Source organism: Lissotriton vulgaris, chromosome 1_1 (genome assembly GCF_964263255.1).
Source record: "Lissotriton vulgaris chromosome 1_1, aLisVul1.2, whole genome shotgun sequence".
NCBI classification, from domain to species: domain Eukaryota; kingdom Metazoa; phylum Chordata; class Amphibia; order Caudata; family Salamandridae; genus Lissotriton; species Lissotriton vulgaris.
In genome coordinates, this window is record NC_141685.1 from 413,719,217 (window position 1) to 413,732,113 (window position 12,897).

The following is a 12,897-nucleotide window of genomic DNA, read 5'->3' on the forward strand; positions in this document are numbered from 1 at the left end:
GACTGACCACTAACTTTTGGCTCTCAGGTAGTGTGCTACTCGCTGTAAAACACTTCAAACCTCATCAGGAGTAGTGAGTGCTATATAAATGCAATTTCAATTGAAGGTGCAAAGTTCTGTCCTGTGCCAGTGTACACGTTAATGATGTGGGGTAAGCTACAAATGTAGGCAAAGCATGTAATGGCGCAATTGGTTCAGGGTTGTTTTATGTATATATTCAATTTTGCATTTATTGCCTGGCTTAAACTTTCATAATAACACCAAAATAGAGGTGTTTCTGAAGGCGGAATGCACTGGTCACTTACTCTTACTGAATTTCCATGAGTAAGCCAGGCATAACAACACTGAAGTTGAGAAAATCTTTGTGACTAGTGTCCTAGGTGGCTGATTCACTAAGAAAGAGATTTACAAATGCAAAGTATGGCAAAGAGAATTCCCACACCTTCTCTTTCAGCTTGCTTGAGAATTGTGCATTTTAAATGCATGCATTTCGATGTGAGGTATTGGCTTTCTTATGCCTATTTTCGTAATCCTTCGGAGTAATGCAAAATTCTGTTGAATATTTGGATTGAATTTTATTCTTCAATCGTAAATATTTTTCCTACACATTAGGTGAAAACTATTATTATTAAGATTCCCTTAGCAGAACTGTAATCCTGTCAAATCATACAGATAAAAGCTTCCAATGATAATCTTACGAAAAAATCAAGAAAAATATATAAGTCCATGGTTTCTTTATTTGTCGTATTTTTATGTAGTCTTCCACGAGGACTTGTTAGCACTTTCTCCAATCCTGGATACTGAAATCAATACAGCAATACAGCAACACAGCTAACACGCGTGTTTCGTCTATGGAATTACTCTAAAAGGCTTCATCAGGGCTGTAATGAATATTGTATTCAATAGATTATACTATACTCACTCAGTTGGCAGTTAAGCCTAACCTCCACCGAGTTAAAAAGGAATAAATTGGAAACCGAGAAAAGGAAGTTTTTTCATATAAGAAAAAGAGGGGAAACAAGAAAAACACCTGAAATGTGCACTAGAGCCTATCGCCAATCGTGCCATCTATTTCCAGATAGCACTAATTCACCAAAATTTGGGGTTCACAGATTGATAAACTACCTTCATGCAGTGCAGCGTGAGTCCGTCAAAACCTCGCTATTCTACTCACTTAAAGCAACTAATATCATGTAGCCTGTATTTCCAATTCCTACTATATTAATGCTGCTAAGACATAAAGTGATAAAACTACCATCAATACTTGTGACTATATATGTTTGGGGATAGTTATTGAAGATCCATTGTATTTCCTCCACTTACCTAAACATATATAATTCCAGTAATTACAGTGGTCCCAAACTTTACAGCACAGTGGCCCGACATTCACATTCACTTCCTCAGGTCCATAGGTCCCTATTTAAATTGAAATCCAACCATCAGTACAGGTATCCTGTCACGTAATAGTAACATTCTATTTGTAGGTTCACTTACAAAATTGATAGTATTCACCAGCTCATAATACTTCTAAAACAATCCAAATTTAAAAATCTCCCATAGCATATCCACACCCAATAGAATGGTGTGTATTCCTCATTTCAACCACCGATCCACTTTAACACAAGTTAGGCCCATGTATCGTAATGGCGTACTCGGGCACAACCGGCATCTATAGCTACACATAGTACCTCTCAAAGGGTTCATAATTTAAAGTCATTTCCCACACCATAACCGCTCCCAACAGTGCAGTATATATTCCTAATGCCCATCACTGATCCGCTTCAGCCCTAAGCGTCTCCCATTTTAATATCACAGGGCTTCAAACTATGTCTGTATAGCGCAGATATAGTAACATTAACATGCTCTGACTCAACCAGCCTTAAAGCTACATTAGGTTTCAGATTTCACTTGATCGACGCTAAGCATCCTGTCTTACCTGTATTTTAATCTTCCCGGCATGTATAATCCGAGTTGTTAGTAGCGTGTCCCGCCTCCATATTGTTTATTTATTACAAATACTGCGTAAACACAAAACACAAACCACCCAGATCTCTGCAACAATTCTATGGGCGCCATCTTGACTTGTCTAAAAGCTCCGATAAAAGTGTGTCCGATATCACCATATTCATCCAAGTACCCCAACAAATATTTTGACATACCCACTTAATCTCCGTATAGAAAACATATACTTTCTTTATCAACATATTATGCTACATTTACAACCATATTAGAAATAACTGAATGACCAACTTTATGCTGCTTATTTTTAGAGTACCCGAAAATGGGGCTAAATGGTGATTTCGACAGGAATAGAAGGAAGAAAGTAAAAGAGTAAAAGAAAAAAGAGGAAAGATAATACTAACAACAACAGGGACAGGGGGGACATCTATAAAAAGGTTCTATAACACCCATTTAGGTGATTAGAAAAGACATATAATACCTTCCCTTGTGAGGGGGCCCAGGACAATTAGGCAAAGGACTAGTACATTCCTATATACATACTTTTTTCCTTAGCACATCAATATTAGCATTTACATCAAGATTTACGATTTTGTTTTTTACTCCTCTCACATTATATCTTACAGGGACTAAGATAGATTTAGGGTACATGTTACAATAACCAATACATTTGAGACCATCAATATAATTCTAAAGCGAAAGAGAATTATCATTCTCACAATATATGTATTGCAAGAAGTACAATACCGGACTTAATCATGTCATAGTTGTTTGAACAGCAGTTAGACATGGCAAATCATTTCATCCACACATGGTAGTCACAGTATAGAAATTGATCTTAACAGTCTAAAAAATATTGCAGTTCAGAATCAACGTTAATTCCCAGTTCCACTGCACGTAGCTTCAGTATCCACCTTGCTTCACATTGGCGAACTTTCAGTTCCCTGGTTCCTCCATGGCTAGCAGATATTATATGTTCTATTCCATGGAACGTGAATGATAAACTACCTGTTTGGCTTGGGCAGTTTCTAGCATGGCTGGCCAATGGATATCTTAAATCCAATTTTTTCAAAGCTCTGAATTGTTCGGCAATCCTATCTTTCAGGCATCTTATAGTACTGCCTACATAGATTTTAAGGCATTTACATTTGATCACATACCCAACAAATTTTGTGTCGCAGTCAATATGTTGGTAAATTCTATATTTTGCCAGACCGTTATGTTAGAATTCCTTGACACCATGCTCTGCATATTTAGACATGCTACAGTGCCCGCACTTAAAAGATCCTACATTGTGCTTATATAGCCGTGTTCATTCATTATCCGCACTCCTGGGATAGCTAGGACTAATCATACTACGGATCGTGGTGCCCCTTCTGTATGAAATGCTAGGTTTGTCCTTTACATAGGTATTTATTGTGGGGTCTGATGCCAAAAAAGGAAAATAAAAGAATTCATTGTCTGAATACATAGAAAAAATTGAAATCTCTTTGGACTGTTGATTATATGAACTGATTTATTCTAAAAAAAGGTATATTTGTGCTGTGCTCGGGAACAATAATCAGTCTATTGTTTATTCGCTGTGTTTCAGACAGAGGATCTTTTGGGACATGAGTGGCCGTTCCCTTTTTTTGTTCCTTAGAGCAGTTTGTTATGAGACCTATTACTTGTTTTTTGGCTTGCGCAAGGTATAACCTAGCCACGTCTTGTAGTTCATTGAATGTAAATGTGTAGTCCACCATTCCTGCATTTCCTAAGCGGTAACATCTGGGGTCGGGGTACATTTCTGTCTACAACTTGCAGTGTAATTCGGATTTCAGCACATCCCTCTATGAATTAATGATGTTCTGGAATCTACCCCTCCAACACCCACTGCCAGAGCACCCAAGAAAGCAACATATGTGCGGCAGCAAGATGATTCTGCACCAGCTAATCTGGTCCTGCAAAACTCAGTCTGAAGACATCACTTTCGAGCATGCGCAACAATTACTTTCTGCAATCTGTCGAAGGACGTTGGGAGACAAGCTTTGTGAACAGGTGTGTGGTGATTTGCTTCGGTAATATGTTTTACGGCTGGTAGGTCACCTGTATAGTGTCCCAGCTGCTACTGTGATGGATAGAGCAAGAACACAAGATGGTTTTCAAGAATTTCCCATCGACTGTGCTCAGCACGAAGGTAGTGACTTCACTCTAAGTAAGTATGGGTCCCATAGGCTATCGGACTGACTAGTTGAATAGTGTACTTAACTATATATTGCCAAATAAAACTGCTTTACTTTGCTTTATCCTGCAAAACGAAATACTATTTCCTTTCCAGAAGGCTGGAAAGGATGTTGATTAAGCGCTGAGTTTACTTTTAACATGGAACTACAGTTTCCATGGATTATACACACCAAGTTATTGTTAAATCCGTTTTTCATTGGAACAGATGTAGTTACAGTCCTCAAGTTTAGTGTAAATTCATGTGACGTTTGTGATTTACTAAGCACTTTCATTGTGCAGCCTATTATATATTTCTTAGCAAAGGACGCTGTAATGCCTGTTACATGCTTAATTCTAACAATAGTGTAACGTGGGCCAGAACTGAACCTCATTCTGAAAAATTACATTAAAAAAACCATTGTTTGTGTCAGGCGAAAAATAACTTTGGAATCAATACACTGTTGAGTAGGTCTGCAGGCGTGGAGGGGTTGAGTTACCTGTTGAAGTATACCCCTGCAACAAATAAATTCTGGTGAAGGATTTTTATTTTTCAATTATATCGACCTCTGAAGGCAATGCTCTTTCTTCGATTACATTTTGTCATTTATAGGGCTCTTGGAGCTGGTTTATATTTCTAAATGATTCACAAAGGGGATGAACATATTTATCAATAAACTGCAGGCTCATATAATGAAAGTATTTTGCAACCATGAGACGATGCAGCAGCAGTTTATGGGCTCACTTTTTGCCATAAACATGTTGTCTACAGAGCGTAAATAAGCTCTGGAAATCGGAAACGGGGCAGGTTTTGCCTCTCCGTGTTTAAGAGATAAGTAGTCTTCAGCTCTTGCACTAACTCATAGATTTTCTAATTTAGGGGCCAAATTCGATGCTGTCAGAAACTGCTCCAACAATCTGTCGGAGCCATTACGACCGCACCAAAATGCCCCTCTCGGATTCCTTACTGAACTAGCCATTTTGATGGGGTCGGTCCGAAAGGAATCTGAACCTGATTTCCGAATGGCCTGCGACAGGTTCGAGAGCCCGTCTGCTGTTCGGAAAGCCTCCAGTAATCCCTCGGGCATCTCTTTCTGCCCGAAAGATTACGATAGCAGATACAAACAGCCTTACTGACACAGAAAGGCTGTGGGAATCCCACTTTGGGGGCCCCCAGCAGGGCACCCATGGGTGCAAGGACTCCAGATGGCGGCCTAGCGGGCACTTTTAGTGCCCCCTGTTGATTCCTGCAACCAGTGGCAGGCACCTTGAGGTGCCTGCCATGGGGTGCGGGGATGAAGTGCACCTCAGTTCTTTACAATGAGAGCTTGCATTCCGATCGGAATGCATGCTCCCAATGTAAAGAATAGGAATGCGACCGAACAGTGTTCGTCGCCTCCTAATGGCTTGGTTGGGACCAACAAGAGGAGGTCGTGCGGTCCCAGTTCCCAAGCAATGTCGGACAGACCCAGGACCATCTGACACCATATTCGGGCCCTTAATGCATTCTCGTATATGGCTGGATATCAGCAGGGGTCGTAAACCTTCTTAGAAACTGCTTTGGTGCTGAAGGCCTGCGTGTTCAATGGACTAATGTTCACACAGGGGTACAATGGAGATGTACCCCTATTTGGAAGGGAGTTTTCTATGTACCTGCCCATGCAGTGACTTGTAATTGTACAAGTTTGTGCATGAGCTGTCAATAGCAAAGCTATGAAATACAAACCCTTCTTGCTATACCTCGTTTCCAAGCTCTGCTTACTTTGGCTCATGCATTGATTCGGAAAGTTTCCAAAATCAGTCTATGTTGTGTAGAGATAACACTTGGTCTGCTGGCCACAATTCTATATTGTGTAGTATGGTATTTGGTTACTAGTTCATGTTTCAATTAACATATGCCCAGTCTCCAGGAGATGAAGAGATTCTATTGAACAGTTGCCAGAAATGGCCAATTATTTCTGGTGGTCCTCTGACCTTCTGGTAGGTCGCTCCCCCTCTGCTGCAGCACCACCAGTGACTCTGCCTTCCTGCTGCCGCCTCCTGCCTGCTGACTCGTGCCTGCTGCCCCCGTGCCTGACTCTCTCCCCTGTGCCATGTGCATGCGCCCCTGCCCTTTCTTATCTTTGTACCCTGTGGGTGCCTGTGCCCCTTCCCTTCTTTCTTGTACCCCATGTGCCTGTACCCTCACCCTTGTTTTTGTACCCTGTGTGGCTTTGCCCCTGCCCTTTATTTTTGGGACTGCTTCGTGCCCTTTTCCCGCCGAGTTTTCCTGCCGCTGCCCCCCCTGCGGCCCTGCCCCCGTGCCCATTCGCTGCCCGCATTCCCGCCTCCCGCCTCCTAGCTGGTCCTCCCTCCCCTCCTCCTCTTAAATGGTGGCCGCTGTGCGGCCGTGCCTAAGGTAAGCTTGTCTTTGCCCGTCCACGCCTGGGCCGCGCCCAGGGCCAGAACCCCTGTCCCTCACAACACCAGCAACGCATGCCACCGCTATGATGCCAGCACCCTCATCGCACTCAACCACGGATGCACCCCCAACTGCTACAAGGCCACCCCCAAGTGCACCCACAGCCCATTCACCTGCCAGAACTGCAACTTCTCCTGCAACAACAACGCCAAGACCACCGCAGCAGAGGAACCCAACCAACTACGATGCATCCTGCTCAACACCCGCTCCTCACGCAAGCACGCCGTTGAGCTCTGGGACCTACTCACCACCACCATTAAGAAAATGGGGTAACCCATAAGGTGTGGACCTGGGCGTTCAATAGTATCAAAAAACAATGGTCCTAGACCTATTAATTATACAGAATGACTTAAATCAATAATATCCGCAATATTTTGTGAGTAGAGCAACCACAATCCGTCTGCTCTATTGTACTGAAAAAACTGTGTACCACAAAATAAACCTAAACCACTATTAAAAGAGATTACTTTTGATTTATTAACTTATTCATCATCTTTTTTGTTTTTTTGTATTTTAACAATTAATTTTATACACAACATATCATTTCCAAATTGATAAAAACAGAGGTTGCCCAAGAGAGGAATTGATCACCCCATGCACAATTCCTCTCTTGGGCAACCTCTGTTTTTATCAATTTGGAAATGATATGTTGTGTATAAAATGAATTGTTAAAATACAAAAAAACAAAAAAGATGATGAATAAGTTAATAAATCAAAAGTAATCTCTTTTAATGGTGGTTTAGGTTTATTTTGTGGTACAAAGTTTTTTCAGTACAATAGAGCAGACGGATTGTGGTTGCTCTACTCACAAAATATTGCGGATATTATTGATTTAAGTCATTCTGTATAATTAATAGGTCTAGGACCATTGTTTTTTGATACTACTCACCACCACTTCACCAGACGTCGCCTTCTTGACCAAGACCTGGATGAACGATGCCTCCATCCCAGACATCGCAGTGGCCGTCCCTGATGGATACAAGATCTCGCGCAAAGACGCACCAATGAAGGCATCGCCATAATCCACAAGAACACCCATCAAAGTCTCCACAAACACCAACGACACCCTCGCCACCGCCGAACACATGCACTTCAGGATCCACACCGACCCCAAGACCACCCTCAGAGGCACCCTCATCTACAGACCACCAGGCTCACATCCCCAATTCTGCAACTCCATCACGACTTCATCAGCACACACGACCTGACCTCATCCAACTACACCCTGCTCGGCAACCTGAACTACCACTTAGAAAACAACAACAACAGCAATTCCTCCACCCTGATCGACAACCTCGCCACCCTCGGACTAAGACAGATCGCCACTACCCCGACCCACATCGCCGGTCACACGCTCAACGCCATCTTCACCGCCAGCCCCCACGTTGCCTTCAGCCACACTTCCGAGCTCACCTGGACCGACCACCACTGCTTCCACTTCACCTTCCAGAAACACGTCTCCCACCACCGCACTCTACAGATCCCCCGCAGACGCTGGGGAAAAGTCACCAAGGAACGACTAGAAACACACCTCGCACTCCACCCAACGACCAGCCCCACCGACCCCGAGGAGGGTTCCCACACCCTCAGACTCCAGACGGAGGACTGCGCCAACAACGTAGCACCCATGAAACAACCCACCAATAGAGACACCAGCCAGAGTGCCAGCTGGTTCACCTCGGAGCTCCTAGCCGCCAAGCGAACCTGCCGGAAACTGGAGAACATCTGGCTCAATGACAGAGCACCGGCCAACCGCACAGCCCACAAAGACGCCATCCGCAAAAATCACCACCTCATCAGGACCACCAAAAAGCCTCATTCAAAGACCGCCTCGACAACAACGCACACAACAGCAAAGAGCTATTCAACATCATGAAAGAGCTCTCCATTCCCAGCTCCTGCACCAACGACATTCCGCCATCACAAGCCCTGTGCGACACCCTTGCTGCCTTCTTCCACCACAAGATCACCGACATCCACAACAGCTTCACCCCCCGGACGCACCCCATGGACCCCGTCACAATGAACACCCCGAGCCCCACCGACCACGAGACCCCCTGTCCACCTGGACTAACATGAGCACCGAAGACATAACTAGGACCATGAGCACCATCCGCTCAGGCTCCCCGTCTGACCCGCACCCCCACCACATCACCAACAAAGCCATCAGCATCATCGCACCCCACCTGCGTAACATCATCAGCCTCTCCTTCGAGACCGCTACCTTCCCGAAGAGCTGGAAATACGCCGAGATCGACGCCCTCCTGAAGAAACCCAAGGCTGACCCGAGCGACCTCAAGAACTTCCGGCCCATCTCCCTGCTTCCGCTCCCTGCGAAAGTCATGGAAAAGATCGTCAACACCCAGCTCACCCACTACCTAGAAGACAACAGCATCCTGGACCCCTCCCAGTCAGGCTTCCGCAGCAACTACAGCTCCGAGACCGCCCTCATCACCGCCACAGATGACATCAGAATCCTACTGGACAATGGCGATACAGCGGCCCTCATCCTCCTGGACCTCTCTGCCGCCTTCGACACCGTCTGCCACCACACACTGCGCACACGCCTCTACGATGCAGGGATCCGAGACAAGGCCCTGGACTGGACCACCTCCTTCCTCACCGACAGAACCCAGAGAGTCCGCCTCCCCCCGTTCCACTCAGGAACCACCTCTACCATCTGCAGCATCCCCCAGGGATCCTCACTCAACCCGACTCTGTTCAACGTCTACATGGCCCGCCTCGCCCGCATCGCCAGACTACACAACCTCAACATAATCTCCTACTCCGACGACACCCAACTGATACTCTCCCTCACCAAAGACCCAATCACCGCCAAATCCAACCTACACCAGGACATGAAGGCAGTCACCGAGTGGATGGAGGCAAGCCGACTCAAACTGAACACGGACAAGACGGAGGTCCTCATCCTTGAGCCCAATCCCTCAGCATGGGATGACTCCTGGTGGCCAGCATCCCTGGGAACCCCCCCAGCAAACAACCAACCACGCACGCAACCAAGGGGTCATCCTCGACTCCAATCTCAGCATGACCAACCAAGTCAACACAGTCTCCTCCTCCTGCTTCCACACCCTCCACATGCTCCGCAAGATCTACAGATGGATCCCGAGGGACACTCAGAAAACCGTCACCCACGCCCTCATCAGCAGCCGACTCGACTACGGAAACGCCCTCTAAACCGGAGCCCTGTCCAAACTCATCAACAGACTCCAAAGAATCCAGAACACCTCCGCACGCCTGATCCTCAAGGTGAGGAAATATAATTTTTGGTCAAGTTGTGTTCCCCAGCGAGAACCCCACCGTCTCCATGTACTAGCTTGCAGTGCATGTAATTTCCCTCCTGTGCCAGCTACGAAGACGCAAATACATTTGCGTCCATCTTTAACTTGTCCTCTTTCAGATCCGCCATGAACGGATTGAATATTCAGTTCCTATCTATGCCGTGCCACCGTCTTTTTGTGGTACACTTTGCACGTTTTTCAGCTCTGGCGAAAGTAGGCCCAGATTCTGCCATGAAGCCTTTTTCGAGTTCTCTCCTGTTTCCTGACTCCGAGGGCCGCAGCCCAGGCTACCTCTGTGCCAGTGGCCCCCACCTTACTTCTTGCGCGACTCCGGTGCATAGCCTAACCTCTGCCTGCCAAGACTGTATTCAACCTTCGAATTATCTGCTCCACTCCTCGAAAACACATTCCTGTCTCGTAGCTCAAGTAAACATCCTCCCAGCTACAGGAGCAGAGGGCCAGGCTCTTCTGTCTCCGTGCAAGTAATTCATAGACTCCGTTGCCATGGTAGGCCCATGCCCCCTCACCCCGCATGCCGACATGTAGACACATGTACACGCATTCATATTCAGAATAGGGTAGTCTATGTCTAGAGACCTTTTCCCTTCCAGATACTACTGTTCCTTAAACATATGATATCAGATACGATTTGGGACTAGGTTGATCTGACATCCCAGACTTATGTCTCCACTTATGTCTACACTTGTAGTGCTAAAAGTCAAGTCCCCTTCGCCCTCCAGTTACACGTCAGATCCACGTCAAACAGCTGCGCGCGCATCTCTGCCATATAATTATGCTGACACTGCAGGATTCTCTAGTGGTTCCGCCTACTTGTGACATCATGTTAAATGACGTATCCGGTGTACACCTTCATGCACGCCTATTGCCATGCCTCTTTTGTGACGTTTTCATGTTTTATCTCTCCTTTTTCAGCAGTCACGCCTACTATTACGCCTACTGTATGCTCATACATTGTAATGCATTGACTATATATATGCACTTTTGTAAACAATATGTGTTCTGTCTTCCCTTCCTGAACCCTGTGTGGTGAATGGAATGGTTATGCCACCTTGGCTCGAGCCAATAACCCAATTCCTTTTACAGGAATAAAACCCTTTTGAGTTAACCTCAATATCTCGGATTCTGCCTCTCATTTTTCTGAGTTATTCTTATTGATTATTGATAGCAAATTAAGTATAGGTAATCGATATTACCACAGTTCTGGCGCCCGAACAGGGACCCCTCCCCCACCCCACGCGCCGGTGGTGTGTTGCAGGCCTAGCCCCCTGCCCACAGCCGGACGGACACTTACGCGTACCCGCAGGATTTCCTGTATCTCCCTCAGGCCAACGGAGGTGACTGAGGCTGCGATCAACACCCAGACGAGGCGGTGAGGCGTGCGGAGGATCCCGACCTGAGCCTAGCTGAGAGAGCAAGATCCGTGGTATACCGAGGCCCGCCAGGTTCCGAAGTTTCCGAAGTATCTGCGTCGAGTCCGAATCCAGTCCGAGTCGAGTCCAGTCCAGAGTTTTCCGAGGCCTTCTGTTTCCGTGCTTCCTGGTGAGTACCGTTGCTAGGGACGCATCCTGACGTGCGCATTAGTTTGTGCCGGTCAAGTCGGGTTCGGGTACACGAACCTGTTCTGCACTGTTCAGCAGTGTATCTGTACTGTATAGCAGTACATCTAGTTTGCACCTGTAAAAGGTGTATCTGTGCCGTTTAGCGGTACATCCTGTTGCACTTGTCACTGTTATCGATTAATGTGGTTTGTTTTTGAAATGTTTTAATGTGTCATTCAAATGTCGTGGTATGAGTGAATGTTCGATTTTCATTGTTGTGCTTAAACGTGTCTTATGTATAGCATGTTAGTGTCCACATCTGAGTAAGAACCTAGTAGCCAGATTTCAGAATGCCGTTGTTTTCCAAATTAAGACAAATAAAAACCCGTAAGGGGGTTCTAGAAGAAGCTGTTCCCATTCCACCTAGGGACACTCCAGGGTACTTTATGTACCATAAGCATGGCTTAGATGCTGTTTTATTTCTTGACTTATGGGTAGACTACACTAAAGAACTGTCAGAGAATCAGAGATGGCCCGCTGCTGGGACATGGGATGCGGATTGCATCATGAGAGTAGAGGAAGCGTTATGGAAAAAGAAAGCTAGACAGTCACAGAAAGATGCCATCGAGTTATGGCGTAAAGAGTCGCACAGGCGCACAGAAAAAGCTCATAGATTAGAAGAGAAGAGTAAGGAGGACCCCGAAAAGGTCCGAGAAAACGCATTAGTTGAGGAAGGTATCAGAGTGAAGTTAGAACAAGTAGACAGACAGCGAAATACGCTTATGAATGGCATGTTCCCCATCTTGTCAAAGGGCCTGCCCAAGGCCTCTCCAGAAATACCGAAGGACCTACCACCCCCATTGCTCCCGACTAAAACACATCCGAGGACAGCAAAGGACGTTTTCCTTTCTTCCTACTTAGACGATGTTGTTCCCACCTATGTTAATACCCCAGCTCCATTGCCCCCCGCGCCTGCGCCTAACGGTCTGAATCCTTATGGCCTTTCTCCCCGACAAGCTACTCCTCCCCCGAATCCTCCTGCTCCTGGTCTTCCAGTTCTCCCTCCACCTCCTCCTACTTCCCTTGATACAGACCCTTTCGGAGCCGGTGCCTCAGGAGGCGCGTCCGGAGGGGCAGGTTACCGGACCCCACCACCAAACCCTCGCCTGAGTCTTAGAGAGGTGTCACAACAGCGTACACCCAAAACAGATATTACAATTTATGGAGATCGCCTTGAAGATTGTAGATATGACCCGGTACCTGGTAAAAAGAATGACATAGAAATGTTACTCGCATCAGTACGTTTACGTCGAGTCACGAACTTCCTAATGACACTACCTGGAATGACAGAACATATGGATCAAATATATAAGTTTGTGCAGACAGGAGTAGGGCCTGAATGCATTAAGGAGGCCAT